Source organism: Dasypus novemcinctus, chromosome 9 (genome assembly GCF_030445035.2).
Source record: "Dasypus novemcinctus isolate mDasNov1 chromosome 9, mDasNov1.1.hap2, whole genome shotgun sequence".
NCBI classification, from domain to species: domain Eukaryota; kingdom Metazoa; phylum Chordata; class Mammalia; order Cingulata; family Dasypodidae; genus Dasypus; species Dasypus novemcinctus.
Window position 1 is genome coordinate 68,515,111 of NC_080681.1, and position 19,902 is coordinate 68,535,012.

At 39.9% G+C, this 19,902-nt stretch overlaps 1 protein-coding gene across 11 annotated transcripts in view; it reads right to left on the reverse strand.

The window, feature by feature from the left end:
* Positions 1-17,405, reverse strand: part of PATJ (PATJ crumbs cell polarity complex component) — a 435,722-nt gene extending 418,317 nt beyond the window's left edge. For 5 of the 11 annotated variants that reach the window (XM_012519032.3, XM_012519030.3, XM_012519031.4 and 2 more), the window contains exon 1: positions 17,259-17,395. The gene's annotated coding sequence lies outside the window, so the exon portion shown is untranslated. Of the gene's footprint in view, positions 1-16,832; positions 17,043-17,258 lie in introns of those variants that run through there. The other 6 variants (XM_071217421.1, XM_071217419.1, XM_058303482.2 and 3 more) reach the window with 4 other exon arrangements.
* Between the last annotated feature and the right edge of the window lie 2,497 nt (positions 17,406-19,902).

Consider the following 19,902-nt stretch of genomic DNA (forward strand, 5'->3'; position numbering starts at 1 on the left):
GGTATTGTTTTTAAATTAATAACAGCCTGTACTCCTAATGTTATTGAAAAACGGGAAACATAACTTTGCACAAGCTTTTAGGACAATTTCAGCACAATCTATCAATATATTCTCTTCTACCCAGAATAACTACTCCTGAGTATATCTTCTAAAGAAATATTTGTCAAAGGGCACAATCATTTGTATACAAGGATATTTTAAAAGCATTGCTTTTAAAAACAAAAGTCCTGGAAAAATCAAACTATCTATAGCTATTAATATCAGTCATTCATATAATAAAGTAGGGCTGACTGGGAATGGGAAGGAAAAGGTTAACAAAAAGCCTTGCGGCTCACTCCAGCTTTCCAGCAAGAGAAGAGACCTCCAGGCAAATATGCTAATAGGTTTTACTTGATAACAGTGAGGTGGCTCAGAGTTAGGCACCCTAGAAAAACAAGTTTTTAATCTTAATCCAGTCCTATTGGTGTGAATTCTTTGTAAACTGGACTGTCTGATGAGGTTAGTTCAGTTCAAGTGTGGCCCAAATGAATCAAGATAGCCCACTATACGGTATTTATTTAGCAACTAGGAAACTAAAACAGAGTCCCTCATTTTAAAATGTCAGGATATACCTGGTCTGTCTTGATTTCTTTTTGCAAATAATCTGAGAATTTATGGATTTATGGATGGTATGGTTGGCTGGAAAATAGGAGATAATCATTCAGACATTTGTTCATTTAACTATAATAGAGTAGAAAACTGGGAATTCTCAAAACAGAAAAGATTTCCTTTGAGAAAACTGTTTCTGCAGATACTGTTCAAAACTTGTCTGTCAATATGGAGGGAAAAAAAAGCATCCTAATGTTGAATTTTCTATTGTGAACAAATAAAAACTGCAGTAAAAGCACCAGAAATACATTTATAATTTAATTTCGATCCATATATAACTTGGTATTTTAAGCATGTTATAAATTATTTTAATTTTTTAAAATATGTCTAATTAGGAATAAAGGGACACTTTTTGAAATCTGCTTCTGCTGGCTAGGGGCCCCTCCAGGGAAGAATGCTTATCTGTGCTTGGCTCCTACCTATAGCTCCTGAATCTTAAGAATCAGTGTTGGTAATATTTCTCATTCATGTATGCTTTGACAAGTCAATCCTTTCTTTTAACACAGGAAAGTTGTCTAATATTAATTAAATGGAGATAAAAAACAAGTTTCAAAATATGTAGATCATTTCTCACTTTCATAAGAAAAACTATTTGTGTAGGTTACGAGAAATAGGTTCAGAAAGATACAGTTTAGTTATAGTGATTACTTCTAGAAAGTAGAAATAGGGAGATATAAAATTAAACATTTCACTTTGAATTTCATTTTAAAAGCATTTATTAATAATGTAATTTTAAAAATAATAAAATGTGACAAAAAGATATTGGATAAAATGACCTAATGAGAGAGCAAGACAGATGACAGATACATAGCAAGATAATGACAACATAATGGGATAATTATATTATAAGGCATATATTCATTCACAATAGCAGAGGTGTGCAACATGTGCTATGAGAAATCAAAGTGAGAGTAACTACCCTAGCTTAGGAAAGTTTGGGAATGCTGGTCTGAGAACACATTAGAAACCCCCCGTTTTAAAAGAAAAAGAAAGGTAGTGGGGGTGGGAATCATACAAGTAAAAGCAGGGTGACCACTTGTCCTGATTTGCCCAAGACAGTCCCAATTTATCCACCAGCATTATTAGTAGCCATCTATTTCACTCTCAAAAGTGTCCCAAGATTTCAATGCAGCAGAGGGCTACCCTAGGTCTCAAATTTCAGCTTGCAGCAGAAACACCTGGAGAGTTTTTTAAACCAGACGAGCTATCCTCCATCTGCAGTGTTTCTGACAGTAGGTCTGGGATGGGCCCTGAGAATTTGCATTTCTAACAAGTTCACAGGTGAACCTGATGCTAGAGACCACAATTTGAGAATCGCTGCACACAGGTGTAAAAGTGCATGGCTTGCTGTAAGAACAGTAACTAGCTCTAGGTAATGTTTCTAAAGATAGAAAATGTAAAAAAAAAAAAAAGAGGGGGGGAGGGCGGGAAGCCTAGGCCAGTGTTGCTGCAAGTATGGATTGTGAACTGATGCCTGGTCCACAAAGATATAAGTACAGAAAATCCGAGTAAGTATTTAGAAACCTCATGGCAGAGGAATGTATGTCTGTTAAATTTAGTAATGAAAAAAACTCACCTTATATTTTGTATCTCTTTTTTAAATTTCATTTTCTAATTATTTACTTTACAGGCCTTTAAAAATTGGAGAAAACTGTGATCTTTCACACTGATATTCTGAGAAGCATTGGTGTAGACAGACTACTTCCAAAAAGGCCTTATAAATAATGGTAAGTAGACTGGTTGTTATTCTGTTGGCAAACAGGAAGTAATTAAAGGCTTTTAAATAGGGAAGTATTGAGCCCAGATTTCTATTTTCAAAAAGAGTATTCTGATAATATATATATGTGGTGCTCAAACTTTTTTAAACACACATTCCCATCAGTAAAAGTATGTTGACCACTCACCTCAATTTAATTTTTATAGTTCTAAACACGCACTACTATATTAACATATCACAGATATGTTATAAGACACACATAAGGAGACGTGGATGTGGCTCAAGCAATTGGGTTCCTGCCTACCATATAGGAGGAGGTCCAGGGTTCAATGCCCAGGGCCTCCTGGTGAAGGCAGGCTGGACCATGTGGTGAGCTGGCCCACACAGAGTGCTGGCCTGCATAGAGTACTGCCCCACGTAGGAGTGCTGGCCCATGCGGAGAGCTGGTGCAGCAAGATGGCACAACAAACCAAATCCAATGGATGTGTCATGATGATGGGAACGAGCGTTGTTGGGGGGGGAGAGGGGGGGATGGGGTTGAATGGGACCTCACATATATGTTTTTAATGTAATATTATTACAAAGTCAATAAAAAATAAAAAAAATTTTAAAAAAAATTAAAAAAAAAATAAAAAGATGGCACAACAAAAAGAGACACAGAGCAGAAAATAAGAGATGCAGCAGATCAGGGAGCTGAGGTGGCACAAAAGAATGATCGCCTTTCTCCCACTCCAGACGGTACCAGGATCAGTTTCTGGAGCCACCGAATGAGAATACAAGCAGATACAGAAGAACAAACAGCAAATGGACACAGAAAGCAGACAGGGGACAGGGATAAATAAATAAATAAATCTTTTTTAAAAATAATAAAGACACATATAAAAGAGAAACTTTATCAGAGTAAGGTAAAAACTAAAAAATAAAGTTTGTCATTTTTCTTCTCTCCCAATGGATCATCCTGCACTTTGAGGAAACCGTGGTGGTAGAGTATCCCTTGGAAAGGAAGGTAAGGGTAATGAGTAGAAACTGGGTGGCCATCCAACACTCTGACTTACACTTAACAAAAGGTTTAAATATGTCTACCGAGCAGATCCAGAAAATTACAATCCTATGTTGTTGGATGATATCTAGGGAAGAGGACAAAACCCCTAATAGCATAAAAGGAGAGAAAAGGAAGAAATGCAAGTAACTACTGGACATCCAGCGTGTGGCACTCTGCTGAAAGGAACCTATATCTCACCCGGGGTGTGGTCATACGAAATTTTCAGCCAAACGCGTTCTTCCTATTTAGCTAGGCTAACAATCTAACAGGGCTTAGAGCAAGAATACCATATGTGTTTAAACATGCTAAAATCTAACTTGTCACAGATAAACTCCCTACCGTTGGTCACAGCTTAGACATCAAAGTGCTACAGTGTGCTGCCACCCTTGTAGTTATAGTCTCCAGGGAATGTGAAGGTTGTTATGCTCAGGAGGTTCCGTGCCATCCTTTATCAAGAGAGTTTATGCTATGAATTTTTCATGTCTGGTTCACGTAGAAGAAATGATAATATTATGGCTTTTTAAAAAAAATACCCATGTCCTTAGCCATCACCAATTAATGGAATATTTTTTTAAAGCTGACACAGAGATAGAAATCTAATTTTATTTAAATTTCTAGGTGGAGGAAACTTGAAAAGATTTATTAACATCCTCAGACCAAGAATTTAGGGGAATTAAGGACCCTGAGAAACATGCATTTCCGAATCCCAAATGCTAACAAGAATGTATCACCCCACTGATTTAACTTCTAATACTTCTATTTTGAATATGTGAGAAAATAAGATCACTAGCAATTTATTTAAGGAAGTACAGGTATTTGGCCTCTAACTGCATGTGAATTGGGCGGATGACAGTTAGACTGCACAACACTCCCCAATATGAATCCCCAAGCATGCAATCGAATCAGGAGGTTTGAACAATCAAGGTGCTATTAAGTATAAACCGTCATGATTTCAGAAACTATTCAAAAAACTTAAGTCCACTAGCAGCTTTAAGTTTCTATTGCTTTCTAAGAGTGCAGAGCTCAGGATGTGCTTAATTATGAAGTCTTTATTCCCCAAAGCTAAGCATTTGTGAGGTAATGATTAAATGGAAAACAAACCCTAAGCCTAAAGCACAATGGTGACTCTTTATACAGACTCCAAATAAATGTTGCCATGCCAGTGAAACTTCAAAACAGGCATCATAGCCTTGTCTTCCTACCAAACGACCATGGCCTTTTCTAAGCTCCTTAGATATAAAAATACTGTAGCAAATAACAAAAAGAAAAAGAACAAAAAATATATATAAAATAAAAATACAGTAGCAGCTGCTGCCAAACACTATATCCCTGGGATTTTGGAAACATATATAAATTCCAGAATGATCCTGATATTTTAGGCTATATGCCTACTGGTAGGTAATGTTTGAGTACACTTGACACTGAAAGTTGAAGGACGCTGCTGAAATCGAAGCTGAAGAACCATGTTACTCAGAATCAGAACTGAAAATTGAGTCAGTTCTTAAGAATAATTCAGTTGACTAAAAACTCATTATTTCATTAAACTATTTGAAATTAATCAATGCTTATCAATACTGTTCCTGTAACCTGGCCATTTTTGTTCGAACAAAGCTAAACTACTTTTGGTATGCTTTTGTATTCCTGTTATGGCAGTTTTCTCCAATAAGTAGCAAAAAAAAACTAAATGTGGGCACTCTTCCCACTGATGGATCATGTTCCCCACTGAAAAGACCTGAGTATTCCACACGCTTCACTAATGATTAGTTTCCACCTCAAATATTTTGTTCAATTTCCCCCATACTGAGATTACATACTCTTAGTCTCCTCCTCCCCCTACCCAGAAATTATAGTCATACCACTTTTGGCATGTTTGCAATATATGAAACAATTCTGAGGACCTTAGCAAATTGTGAAAAGACCAAACTAGGTTTTAGACACCCTGTTTACCAATGCTCAACCTTCTTTTTCCTCATGGCCTTTTTACAAAAACCATTAATTTGCCTCTAAATCAACTAGTTTTTTGGTGCCTACTATGTATAATTAAGGCCATTTTGGGTAATATTATCTCAATCTGATCTTCTTAACAGTGCATGATCATCCCTATTTTACAAATTAAGAAATGAAAATTCCCTACAATTAAAAAAGTGAGGAATGTGCTACAAAAGAGGTAAGAACAGAGAAAGACAGCATGAATGCCATTTCACTGGGGGTGGGGGAAAAGATCACTGCTAATGGCCTTTTTTTTTTTTTAACAGATAACCATCCTACAAATAAGAGGATAAATCAAATTTTAAAGGGAGAGGGAAACTGTTACCCTGACCCCAATATCCATTTAACTCTTCTTCTACACACTCTGTCTTTAGAGGTTACCTTTTCTGAGGTAGAAGCTCTACACACTCCTATTATCAAAGCCATGTCCCAGCCTTAGGGACTAAAGCTAAAAGAAAAATGGTCTTGCCCCAGCAAGACTGTAGTCCTTGGCCTAAAAGATATCTACCTAATCAAAGTGTGAAGAACACCAAGCAAAGAACAGGGCTTTTTTATTTTTTCCTTTTAAGATTAAAACCAACATTAGAGAATGCTCATCTCACAAAGATTTTACTTCTTTTTTACCATAAGGAAGCTTTCTAAAGACATGCAATTAATATAGAGAGAATTCACACTTGAAATGTTTACAATATACACTATCTCTATTTATAATATTATTGTTTGAAACGTTTTTAAACTTTATATAAGTGGTATTGTACCATGTATTTATTCTTCAGCAATTTGCTTTTTTACCTCAATTTTACATTTTTGAGATCTATCCATGATGATATTTGAATCTCTTTTTCATTCATTAGAACTACTGAATTGCATTCCACTGTAGGAACATGTGATATATTAGTCCTGTCTCCAGTTGAAGAGCATTTAGATTGTTTCCAATTGGTCACCAATGAGGCAGGTTAGCAAAGAGAAAAAAATGAAAGATGAGTCACAGCTGGGAAACCAGTAGAGAACATGGCTGTGAGACTCTGGCTATGAGGTCCCATTAGAAAGCCCCAGATAACTCCCCATTGGTCCCAGATAACTCCCAACAAAAGGCCTCATCATTGGTCCCCTGAGAGCCAATAGGTGAGACTCTTAGGGTAACCAGTCAGAACAGCAAACAGCTAGGCACCTCCCCAACATTAGGAAAGGGGAGGAGGAAAGGCCTTAAAAAGGCTTACCCTAGGTGCCCCTGTCCATCTCACCCTATAGCACACAGCGCCCGTGTACTGGGTTGTGTACTATCTCTTTTCTTGTTTCTTAAGAAACTCTTTGCTCCCTTGCTTACCCTATGGCATGCCCTTAAATTCTTTTATGAGAAATAGCCAAGAGCCTAGAAGCCCAGAACCTAGAGCGTTCCACTAACAGCTAATACACACACACACAAAAGGATTAGATCTGAATATCTACTTTAAAAGTCAACTTTTCCCCAGTTCCTTTATTTGAAGAGTTTAGCCCCAGCCTGCATTTAATAACTGATTCTTGAAATACAAAAGATTCTATACCATGAGCTTTGGAATTTAGAAACCTAGGTTCTACCTCTGGGACCAGTTCTGTACTCTTGTTGCCAATTATTTAAATTTCCCTATACCTTGGGTTCCTCATTTATAAAAAAGTTAATAAAAATTATTTCACCTTCATAGTTGAAAGGACTAAATAAAGATACTGTAAAGTATTTGGTCTGGCATATAGTCTACAGTCAACAAATAGTGAAAGAAATCAAAAGCAGCCATATGTTTCACTACAGCTTTACTTTTTAGCTTGAACTAACGAATATTTTTGTTTTAACTATGTAATCACACTCCTGTAATTCGAAACACGTAGTTGTGCATTGTTACTTATTAATGAAAACTGCCTTTAGTCACAAAGAAGGCTCCTGTTTTTTTCTCTTCCCCCTTATCCAAAACCTAATAAAACACACACCAGAAGAAGGCTAGGATCCAGGGATACTCTAAAAAGTACAAAGTGGGCAAAAACAGCAGGTATGAACTCATCCTTTCTTCCCTTCCTGTGGAATCCATTTTGCAGATCCTACTTTACAAGTTGACTCGACCAAGAGCACCCCTGTCCCCACCTCTCTTTGTCTCATAAAAACCCTTCTCATAAAGGGTTTAATTCTCATAAAAACCCTTGCCTCCTTTTGTTTGAGGAGGCAGATTTGAGACTGTCTCCTAACCTCTGCTGCCGGCTTAATAAACTCTTTCCAGTGGGCTGGCCATTGCTATGGGCGGTATGGTTAACTACAGCAGACTATCTAAAGACAAAGAAATCTGCCATTTAAAGGAGGAGGAACGGGAGGTGGAAGAAGGTAATGATTCAGATGTAGGAACTATAAAAGAGGAATCTTTACATCTTAGTGTTAGAATGCTTGCACAAAGGAAGGCTAAATCACAGATACAACATCCCGCATAAGCAGGAGTTTTAAACAGGGCACTTGTCAGTGAAACCATGCTTGTAAGAAAATACTCCAGTGAACAGTTAACTGAGATAAGGAAAACAGTCTGGCAGCAACTCCACAAACCCCTTGCCACCTGGATGGTGCAACTTGGGCTAGTGGGGGCTGATGGAATTAGTTTAACTGCTGAAAAAGTGGGAAAACTTAGCAACATTAATGTTACTAATGAAATAGTTTAGTTAATAAATGGAAGTGCCCAATTTGTTTTTAAGTACAGCTAGAAACTGTAATTAAGAGTTAAGACCAGGAAGCAGATGTGGCTCAAGCAAATGGGCTCCTTTCTACCAGATAAGAAGTCCAGGGTTGGATATCCAGGGCCTCCTGGTGAAGGCAAGCTGGCCCATGTGGCGAGCTGGCCCATACAGAGCGCTGCCCTGCACAGGAGTGCTGGCCCACAAAGAGAGCTGGCGCAACAAGATGATGCAATAAAAAGAGACACAGAGGAGAGACAACAAGAGATAGCAGAACAGGGAGCTGAGGTGGCACAAGAGAATGATTGCCTCTCTCCCATTCCAGAAGGTCCCAGGATAGGTTCCCAGAGCCACCAAATGAGAATACAAGCAGACACAGAACACACAGCAAATGGACACAGAGAGCAGACAATGGAAGAACGGGGCAGAAATAAATAAATAAATCTTTTTAAAAAAAGTTAAGATCATTATATAGATGCCTTTATATTATCAAACAGGAAAAGGACAATATCTCAAATTGTTATAATTGGGTGGATTTAGCCTAGACCTACCATTGTGATGGTAATCTTAGACTAATTTACCTTTGTTTATGGTTACCTCAGTCTAGCCTCACCATTGTGTATGCTTGCTATAGTAATGGTAATTCTAAACTGAAATGAACCTTTGCTTATGGTTATTTCAGGACTGGCCTTACCTTTATAAAGGTAACTTCATAGCAAAAACAAAAAAAACAAAAAATGAAAAAACCCTGTTGGATGTCACTTTATTATGACTTAGGTTAAGATTTGTTTACCGAGAGGTGTACTGATACAACCTGAAATTAGACTTTCTATCTCTGTTAAAGTTAAAAAAAAAAAAAAAAAAAAAGTTTTCTTCCAACACTGCTGAAGTTTGGGGCAAACTGTATCTTTCTAAAAGAGGAAAAAAAAAAAAGAAATTAAATGAATAATTTACTAATATATTTGGGGGTTGCATAAAAAATTCTTAAAGGCTATTAAAGTTCTCACTATTTTATCCTAACACTGCATGGTGATACTGTTGGTTATTGTTTTAGTTATTCTTAGAAAAAAATGTGACGCTATGAAAAGAGTCAAACTCTTTTATTGTTTTGCTCTGATGCTTCTCTAAAAGAGCAAGCAGTCACCCCATCATAAACAAAAAGGGACTTTAAAGGAAAAGCAAAAAAGAAAGTTTGTTTTGCCTGTTGATTAACATAATCTAGGTAAAGGAGTAAAATAAAACAAAACATCTATAAATTGTAGTTAATGATCTCTAGAAATAGCTTTAAAGAAATCAGGGCCTACAATGGTTAGGGCATCTGCCTACCACATGGGAGGTCCGCAGTTCAAACCCCAGACCTCCTTGACCCATGTGGAGCTGGCCCATGCGCAGTGCTGATGCACGCAAGGAGTGCCCTGCCATGCAAGGGTGTCCCCCACGTAGGGGAGCTCCACACGCACTTCGAGTGCACCCCTTGGGGAGAGCCCCCCAGCAGGAAAGAAAGTGCAGCCTGCCCAGGAATGGCGCTGTACACACGGAGAGCTGACACAGCAAGGTGACGCAACAAAAAGAAACACGCAACAAAAAGAAACACAGATTCCGGTGCCGCTGATAAGGATAGAAGTGGTCACAGAACACACAGCGAATAGACAGAGAGAGCAGACAACCGAGGGGGGGGGAATGGGGAGAGAAACAAATAAATAAATAAATCTTAAAAAAAAAAAAGAAATCAAGGCCTAAATTGTAAGCTCTTATAGCAGTCACACTGATTCCTAAGCTTGGATGTCTAATTGTTATTTCTAAATCTTGAGATAATTATTTATGCATAATTTAATAGCTCCCTAGAATTTTTAAAAATACCTGTATGACACCTGAAACCCAGAGTTAATGTTAAACAGCTCCAGAAGTAGTAATGAAATTCTTGTGCAAAACTGAGTAATCACAGTGCAGATTAGAATAATCAGAAATAGCCTTCAAAGAGATCTTTTGAATATAATGTTATTTTATGGTTAAACTGATTTTGTAAAAGAATGAAAATTATAAGTAATGTTAGTGAGTCGTGTTTTTGTGTCTAGATCTTTTCTAAATTCTGAGTAAAACAAATTAAACAATTATATTGTAGAACCTGGCAGTCAGTGTGCTTTTAAGATTTTCACAATTTTAGAATTTTATTAAAGAGACTTTAGCCTCCTGTGAAGGCAGGAAAAAGCACATTTCTTGCATAAACTATAATGGTTTCAATTTTATTAAGTTTGGGTATAATCTCCCTAGGTTTATAGGAAACTAATAAAATAAATTAGAATTATATGTATTAAATGTTAAGATGATGAAAATAGTAATCTTTTGGCTGATGAAATTATTAAAAACCTATTTTTAAAAATTGTTTTTGCCCAAATTGAAATTTTTTTTTTCTTAACAGAACAGAATGAGGGATTTGAGACTTAGATGCATACAGAAAGAAATAAAAGATTTGTGAAAGTGAATTTATGGTCAATGCTGACTAAAATTTGGTGACTTTGTTTAAGGGAATGTATTTTGTCCTAAGATAAGATGGCTGGTTTTCATAAAATCAGGGTGGAAATATGTAAGAAAAGGCTTGAATAAATGTAGAAGGTATCCTTAAGTAAGGGAATGTATTTTGTAAAGGTGAAATTTGTCTTAAGATGAAGGGGTTATGGTAGATTATAGGAAGTCTGCAAAAGCATTTTCTAGACTGAAATATGTAAATGGCCAATTCTAGGAAGCCATCATTAAATAGAAATCTAAATTGATATTGATAACTAAAAGTAGCTTCATAACAGAGAAACCTGCCAGAGGCCACCTCAAGCTGCATATTAAAGTGGTGGTAGGGGAAAAATAATCTTGATTCCATTGAGAATCTTAGGTTTTCATAAATAACAGAGAAAGTAGGGTTTTTTCAGTACTGCTAAAGTAAAATGTTAATTAATGTAATCACGGTACAGGTATAAAAGTAAAAAGTAAAGTACTAAAAATAGTTAAGTGCATTTAATATGTCATAAACTACATTGGAAGTATTTAGAAAGTTTATAAAAATTGAGAGATTTCAAATTGTCATACTCTCTTGCGCATTCAAACCAGGCCCTCGGTCCCCTGCTTGGTGACTATTTGAGTTATTGGCTAGATCGGTCACTATGACCCCCAATAAAAGGATCTACCACATCTCTGAATATGCTCCTGGAGTGGATGAAAAGAACGTTGCTGTCTGGACTCCTGCAGCAGCCAGCAATAGCTTGATATGGCCAGATTTACAATGGACATTGCCTCCAGACAGGCTCTGTTTCATAGTGCTGAAGGGCTCTTCCCTCCAAGGGCCAATGGCGCTGCAGCATGCTGGCTGTGTGAATGGCATACCTAGTGGAGCAATAATTACCAGAGCAATGTGAGTAGAACCTAAACAGATACAGCTGGCATTATGGCTTGCTCTCATAGACAGACAATATATATGGTATTGCAAACCTGGAGCTTAGGTCTATTAAGTGCAGCTCAAAGAAGAAATTGTGCATTGATTAGTGCATTGATTAAGTGCTGTACCTATATATCTGAATATAATATCTCTTCTATTCTAGATCATACGCAGGACATTGAACATGTTAAGTCTTTACAAATTTAATTCATTTTCTATTTCTAAGTAATTAAAGTGCTTATAAGATAAAAGAATGTTCTCTTAAATATCTCTTTTTTGCTTACCATATGCTTAACTTGTTGTTGCCTATGTTGTCTTTGTCAGTTTATTTCTAGGGCAGTGCCTCTCCTCACATCTCTTCTAGCTGTCCTAGGCATACCCATCGCTTTGGGAACTGGGGGCAGTTTCCTAGACAGCATTTGAAACTCACAAGATCAAGCCCATCAGCTTTGGAGGTTGTAGCCTCTGGAGGTACCTGGACTTTCTCATTCCCATGGTCCAGTATGTCATGACTAGCCCCCTTTTTGGGGCTGCTTACCACTATTTTCTCTATCCTGTTAGTAGGACCATGTATCTTCAAAATTCTAACTTAAGTTTATTTCTTCCAGAATCAACAACTTCCACAACAAAGTATTAGTCATGCAGGGATTTCTACCAGTTCCAACATGGTGCCAGACCTGCCTTCACTCAACCTCAGCAGAATAGCTAGAGTTTCCCACCCCATCAGGCAGGAACTACTTCCCTAACCAGTAGAAAGCAGCTATAGAATGACCATCACCCTTCAGTTCCCTGTTCAGAATAAGGGTGTAAACTCTCTGAGGAGGAAGTTGAGACAGGTTAGTTTAGGAAATAGGCAAGGCAGATGTCAGAATAAAGCCTGCTAGAGACCCTGGTAACGAGGTCCAGTTTGAAAGTCCCAGACTCAAAAGAAGTCCTGGATAAGTCCAAACAGAAAGGTCTTCCCATTGGTTCCCTGAAAGCTGACAGATAAAGGTAAAAAGGCAACCAATTAGGACAGCAAATACCTGGGGCGCTATGTATGTCTATGTGGACTCTACTTATGTCTAAACGAGTTTTTGAAGTCACCATAGAATACTCAAAGAATTTAAAGGGGAAAATGTTGGGTATTAGAAACCTCCTCATAGGACTCCCCTACCTGGTACTGGTTATCTACTAATGGAAATGTTGCTTGTATACTGTTAGACCAGCACGAGCTGTCCCTTTTTGTTCCCTATAAACATCTTTCTTTTCGCCCATAGTGCCCAGCCAATATCTTTCTACAGTGGGCTTTAGCAGTAACCCATGCCCACAATCGAATCCAATATTGGGTTTGCACAGACTTACCATCCTTGGGTGCTTCTGGCCTTCCTTGGATTGTAATTCCTGCAAATTGGACAGCATGGAACACCTTGCTGGCATGGAAGAATATGACTCATCAACAAGTTTGGAACAAGACCTTCTCATTTAAGACTGAGATTCAGCTGCCATCTTTCCCTTGTAATGGAAAAGGTAAATAAGCCAGGCCTTTACTAGGATATGCTGTATATAATGGTTTAGGATGGTTAATGGATGAGTCTGTCACCTTAGATCGCACTGTCCCTGTATGCATAGGTGGGGTAGTAACCCCAAGTTGTGTAATTTTACTACCAAGGCTAGATATAGAGTAAAGCATGCTCCCCGTGGTTCTACCCATTGGCCATTTTTGTGCCAGGTGAAACTGCAATTGTCACTGAAAAATACATAATGGCTTTAGTCATTGTCTTTTATACTGTTGCAGTAGAATGTGGATGCAATGTTTGTCCTATGGTCAGCAGCCAGCATAGGCTGCCACATGGGGGTGGATTGTGAGGACCCAGCCCCCCACCCCCAGTCCTCAGCACATAGCCACCTGTATGACCTAGACATAAGTTAAAGGTAACAACCTCCCTAGAGGGGAGAGAATATATAGATGGTATTGTAAACTGTAGTCCTCCCAAAGCAGTAAACATCCTTGGTAAACATCCTTCTCACAAGCATAGTGAAAACATCACAAGACCCGGTGTGTATGCTTCACATGACCCTAGCAGAAACTCTGTTCTCACATCCTATGGAATGTCCTTGTTCTGAAACCCCTTTTATCACCCTTCAGAGTGCTATCTTCATTCTCGAAACTGCCACCATTGGAGAGCCTCTCCTGTAAGTCCCAATAAAGCTTATGCTTAAGTGCCAGGTGTGTTCTTTGGTCTCATTGCCGCAACAACTCATGCCCTTCAGGAGTTGGGTTATAATAGCTAATAATTAGTTTAGCTGGGATTTTGCTGTATAATCAACGGTTATTTCTCAGAAGGCTGTTCAGCAAAATTATTCACCAATATAATGAATACAAGAGAGCAGGCCATGGGAGAGTCTATAACTTGGAGATAAAAATATCAGTTTATAAATGGGAGTGAAAGTGCTTCAGTAATTAAACCCTCCTAAGTTTAAACATACTCATTCTGCATTCTTACACAGTGCTGTCTAATAGAAATATAATTCAAGCCATATATGTAATTTTAGCTTTTCTAATAGCCACATGAAAAGGTAAAAAATTAATTTTTAAAATATTTTTATTTAACCCAATGTATCCAAATATTAGCATTTCAATACATAAATAATATTAAAAATAGATACTTTAGTTTTTTTCACACTAAATTTTCTAAATCTGGTGTCTATTTTATACAAATAGCCCATCTCAATTACAACTAGCCCTATTTTTCAGTACCCAATAGCCACACATGTACAGGCTACTGTATTGACAGATTTAACCTACACCTTGCACAATGTTTTTAACAGACTTGCTTATCAGCTACTATGTTTTCTATGCCTTTCATCAAAGTAAGTATCAGAGTGAAAACACAAATTGAGTTCTTCTTAATAAAAATAGCACAACTCCATAATTGATCAGCATTAAACATTACAGTGGAGGAGCAAAGATTGCGAGAATAATGGCTTTACAATTACAATTCATTCTTGCAGCTTATTTCTTTTCAACTTCCCAAAAATTCAGAAAGGAATTCAGTGAGGTTTACAAATGGGGAAACAGAGTCAAAAACTTGCCAAGAGGGAAACGGACTTTGGCCTAGTGGTTAGGGCGTCCGTCTACCACATGGGAGGTCCGTGGTTCAAGCCCTGGGCCTCCTTGACCCGTGTGGAGCTGGCCCATGCGCAGTGCTGATGCGCGCAAGGAGTGCCCTGCCACACAGGGGTGTCCCTGCGTAGGGGAGCCCCACGCGCAAGGAGTGCACCCATAAGGAGCCGCCCAGCGCGAAGTAGGGAGCAGCCTGCCGAGGAACGGCACCGCCCACACTTCCAGTGCCGCTGACGACAACAGAAGCGACAACAGAAGCGGAGAAAGAAACAAGACTGCAGCAAAAAGACACAGAAAACAGACAACCGGGAGAGGGGAGGGGAATTAAATAAATAAATAAATAAATCTTTTAAAAAAAAAAAAAAAAACTTGCCAAGAGTTTTATGGTAAGTGGACTCAATTTCAAGTCTCCGAACAACAGAGCTGCACAGTTGTGTAAACAAAAAAACAAGTAAACAGTACATGTTCAGCATCAATCTATCCTACTGTCTAAAGGAATGGTATTGATAGGCACTAAATTTCTCTCCATTTGCACTAGGACCTAAAATGGGGCTCTCTCTTTTAAAAAAGCATCCAAATCTAGGGAAAAATCCCTTGGATAAGAAAAACATGGCTCTGGTCAAGCAATCTCAAACATTAAGGCGGAATAGTCCTTAGTTTCTCAAAAAACGTATTCTGCTACCATGGTGAGCAAAGTCTTAACAAATTAATGCCATTTTTGTTTCCCCAGTCTAAGGTGTTTTTGTTAAACTTTAACAAAATCTTTGGAAATGGTGGTAAGAAGATTCAGACTATTTGACTTGCTTTAAAATAAGTGTTTCCAAGTAAAAATGCAATTGCAAGGATTACTTACTGCTGGGCCACTGTCTCAGAATCACGAGACTCTAAAAGCCAGTTTGCTATGGGAAAATATATTTTCTTCTTAAAATTACTGAAAGTATACCATAACATTATTTGTAGTTCTCTCTCATTGGTGAGTGGAAGGCTTTATACTTTCAGTTCCTTTTCTGAAAGTTTCTCCAATTTTTCTACAATGAGTATCATTAATTTCATAGAAATATATGCATTATAAAAATAAATACATGACTTGAACTTATTAAGCCATCTTTAAACACAGATGGGGGTTTAATACAACTAACTTCTACTTTGAACAAGGCTATTATTTTACTTCCAACCCCATCTTGTGCAACCATTAAGATGTAAACCAGCCTGGGCAAATCTCTTCAGATCTCAATTCATAAATTCTATCCATAAGGTACCTTCGAGCTCTGATATTTATCAACTTTCTACTTATTTTTAAATTTTAATAATCTTTATAAGGGCCATTTGAGGCGTAGAAACTTCAGCGCATTTTAGTTAAAAGTAACAACCCACCTCACCCAACATTTTTTGATGCTGCAAAATGAACCAACTTAAATTTTCACTTCCATGCTTCCCTAGCATTCCTTTAAAAAGGATATGTGCAAATGATCTGGCTGCCAAAAAGAGCTTAGTCTATACTGTGGTATTGCCATCCTCCGTGAAATTGAGATTTTTTTCCCTCTAGTTTTCCAGAGGGCTTCTTCAATTATTTAAGAAATACTTGCGCACATACCATCCACCAGACCCTATTGTAACAGATAACCTAGACAAATAAGGTCCTGAAAGGAACACCCACTCAATCTTGGCGAAACTACGAAACAACTAAACTGAGTTCAAAGTGATAAGAGCCATCTGGATGGGGCAAAGTGAGCACCACAGGGAGATTAATTCAGCCTCGTAGGTGGGCCTGGTAGGTGTGCTAAGTGGGCACTCCCCAGGGAAATTAATTCAGCCTGCTAGGTTGTCCTGGTAGGTGTGCTAAGCTGGCACTCCACAGGGAGATTAATTCAGCCTGTTAGGTGGGCCTGGTAGGTGTGCCAGGAGGGGTGGGATGATCTGGAAATGCTTTCCAGCGCTTGACTTAAATTAGGAATTCTGGAATTTCTCTAAAGGCTGGAGGCCGGAGCATTTTTCCTCTTGGTCCTCATCAACGAAGCGACGCTAGCCGAGCGCAGGCCTGGCCGCTGGGCTGGCAATGTCTGCTAGATGACCACCAAGCAGGATAGGGTGGCCCCCTCAACCCAGGCCTGGGGACCCTCTCCCTCCCCATGCCCGAGGAAGGGCACCACTCGGTCACTCCTACCCCCGTCACGGCCTGCGGGAAAGACTCCGCCCCACTCTTGGGGCGAAGCATAGTCACCTATCTAGGTGCAAAATCTGATCCGTGCCACTTCAGGAACAAAAACGGGCAGAGATTTGCGGTCCGGCAGGGCCTACCGAGGCTGCGCAGTTCAGCAACCCGCGGCCTCCGGCGAGCCGTGCCTGAAGGACGGGGGCCCGGGGAAGGTCACTCCGGGCCCGCAGCGGGGCAGGCGCCCGGGCCCCGCCTCCAGAGCCCGCGCGGGCGCACGCCGAGCGCCCCGCACCCTCTGCGGCCCTGGCCGAGCGCCCCGGCGGCGCCCTGCGCCTCCGGTTCCCACCCGCTCCGGCAGACGCGAAGTGCGCCGGGGGCAGGGCAGCAGGCAGGGACGCGAGAAAGAGAGCCGCTCCTGGCCGGCCTCAGGCGCGCGGAGCCGCGGGGAGCCGCGGCGCAGCGCCGCCCTCCAGCAGGGACCCCGCGCTTTACCTGGTCCGCGGAGCCCGGGTGGGAGGCCTGGCCCGGCGGGCTAGACGTCAGCTGTCCCTCACCTGGGCGGAAGTGGCGGCCCAGGGTGACTGCGCCTCACCTGGCAGGCCCGCCCCTCGCACCGACCCTCCCCGCCCGGGGCGGGGCGCTGGGGGCGGGGTGGGGCGGGGGAGGGAGCCTGGCCCCGCGGGAGACCCGCTCAGAGGAGGGCGCGGGAGGCGGGGGGCGGTCGGCTCCACTACTTTCGCCAGGTGAAGTTCCGCTAGGAATGGGAGCTTAAAGAGACTTAAACCAAGAGCCTGGAAAAGGTGGGGAGTATGGGGGCAGAGTGGACAGATGAAACGCCCAATGGCAGGGGACAGCCAGCACTAAAGGCATGAGGAGATGGGCTGCAAACAGTTGTACGTGGCCGAGCAGGGAGTGAGACCCGACTTGAAAGGAAATTAAAGGAGGACATTGGTCAAATGATTCGGTCAAATCGGCTTAGCCCCTTGTTTTCCCTTTACCCCCTTTCTATCCCCTTAACCCCCCTTTTATCTCTTTATCTCAGCCCTCGCATAAGTTTTCTCACTAGCTGATGCAATATAAAATTGTCCAAGATGTGCTGCTGTGGGGGAAAAAAAGGTGTGGTTTGGTATTATGTCTTCTCATTTAGTTGAAGGAAAGAAAGAAACGAATCAATTGGAGTGCGTACTATGTACCAGACCCTAGCAACTACATTATCTCATTTGTTCTGAAGAAACCACTTATTGATAGGTTGACTGATTTGCAAAGTCTGGGGGCGCAGACGGGTCTCCTAAATCCAGTGTTGATTTCACTATACATTTTTTTCTTGATATCATAACTTCACTTTAGAAAGATCTATGTAAAACTCACAATCACGTTATTCCACTCTCTTTAATATAATTAACTCTAGTGTTTTTTTATACTAGCCATTTTACTTTGTCTAATTACAGTCCACACTTAAAGGAAAAAGAGAATCTATCTTCAGGTATGTCATTCATTGAAAAAAAATACAGTATGTATTAAGCACTGTGATAGACTTTGTGGGGAGATGTATAAAATGGGATCCTTGTCCTCAAGGAAGGTGAAGCATTTATAAGAAACAGGTGCAACAGAAGGACATTTGCTGTAAAATCATGCATTTGACACATTATAATTATTGTTTATTTACTTATTTTAAAGGAAATGCTACTTGTTAGACCTGGTAAGAAGATACACAGTATCAGTATGATTCCTGCTTTTAAGGAAATAACAAACTATTGAGGAGAATAATTGGATGCAATAAATTACCAAATAGAATGAAATCAGAACCTTCAAAAAAGGAAGAGCTCTATTGTGTTTGCTGAAAGTATCAGTTAGGACTCAAACCAGTCTTAAAGGGTGGTTGGGATTCACTAAGGTAATGTGGAGAAGGAAATGCTTCCCAAGTCAGGAGTAGCAGCATAAAGGCGGAGAACAACTATCTCAGACAATTTGTAAGCACCGGGTGTCTTCCTTCTCTAACAGTTGATGATCATCATTATGAACATATTACTCAATCAAAGAACTGTAAGTGACTTTTATACCATGAAACAAAGTTCAAACTCCTGTTCTTCAAAGCCCTACAAACTCTCTTTTTTGCTGACTCATCAGTTTACTCTCCCACTTTACCTCTCTAGGATCTTAATCTGGCTAAAGGAGTCCGTGGAATGACACTTCATAGTTGTTTGGTGTTTCAGAATTCATGGAATGTACTACACCATGACTTTGTGTTGATTACTCATCCTCTTTTCCTTTCCTGGAATGTAAGCCTTATAGTTCCTCCAGGGCTAGACTCTGTCTCACCTATTGTGAAAGCTGCCTCCCTGGTCACACAGCAAATACCCTTCACCATGTTTCATCAAATTTTCTCCACACTTTCATGTTGCTTAATGTGAGCTTCCCTACAAAACACTGCTAAAAGAAATCAAAGAAGACATAAATGGAAGGACGTTGTAGCAGTTTGATATGGTTATGAATTCCAAAAATAGATACTGGATTATGTTTGTAATCTGGTCTGTACCTGGGCATGACTGAGTTATGATTGGGGCTTTGAATGGGCCATTTCATTAGGGCACTGAGTTCCCACCCCTTGGTGGGTGGGGACTCACAGATAAAAGGATTGCAAAGGACAGTGTTGAGGGTTTTTGATGTTGGAGTTTGATGTTGGGAATTTGATGCTGAAGCCTTAAGCTGGAGCCCCAGAAAGTAAGCTCACAGAGGAAACAGAAGCAAGCCCCGGGAAGAGAGGAATCCTGAACCCAGAGAGGAGCAAGACCCTGGAAGGGAGGAACCCAGGAAGCCTGAACCCTCCCAGACATCAGCAGCCATCTTACTCCAACACGTGAAAAGACTTTGGTGAGGGAAGTAACCTATGCTTTATGGCCCAGTTCTCCTACCCCAAATAAATACCCTTTATAAAAACCAACCAATTTCTGCATCAGCACTCCTTTGACTGACTAATAGAGACCTTTTGTGTTCATGGATTGGAAGACTAAATAATATTGCTAAGATGTTACTTCTACCAAAAGCAATTTACAGATTAAATGCAATCTCAATCAAAATTCCCAACAACCTTCTTTGCAGAAATGGAAAAGCCAATCATCAAATTTACATGGAAGGG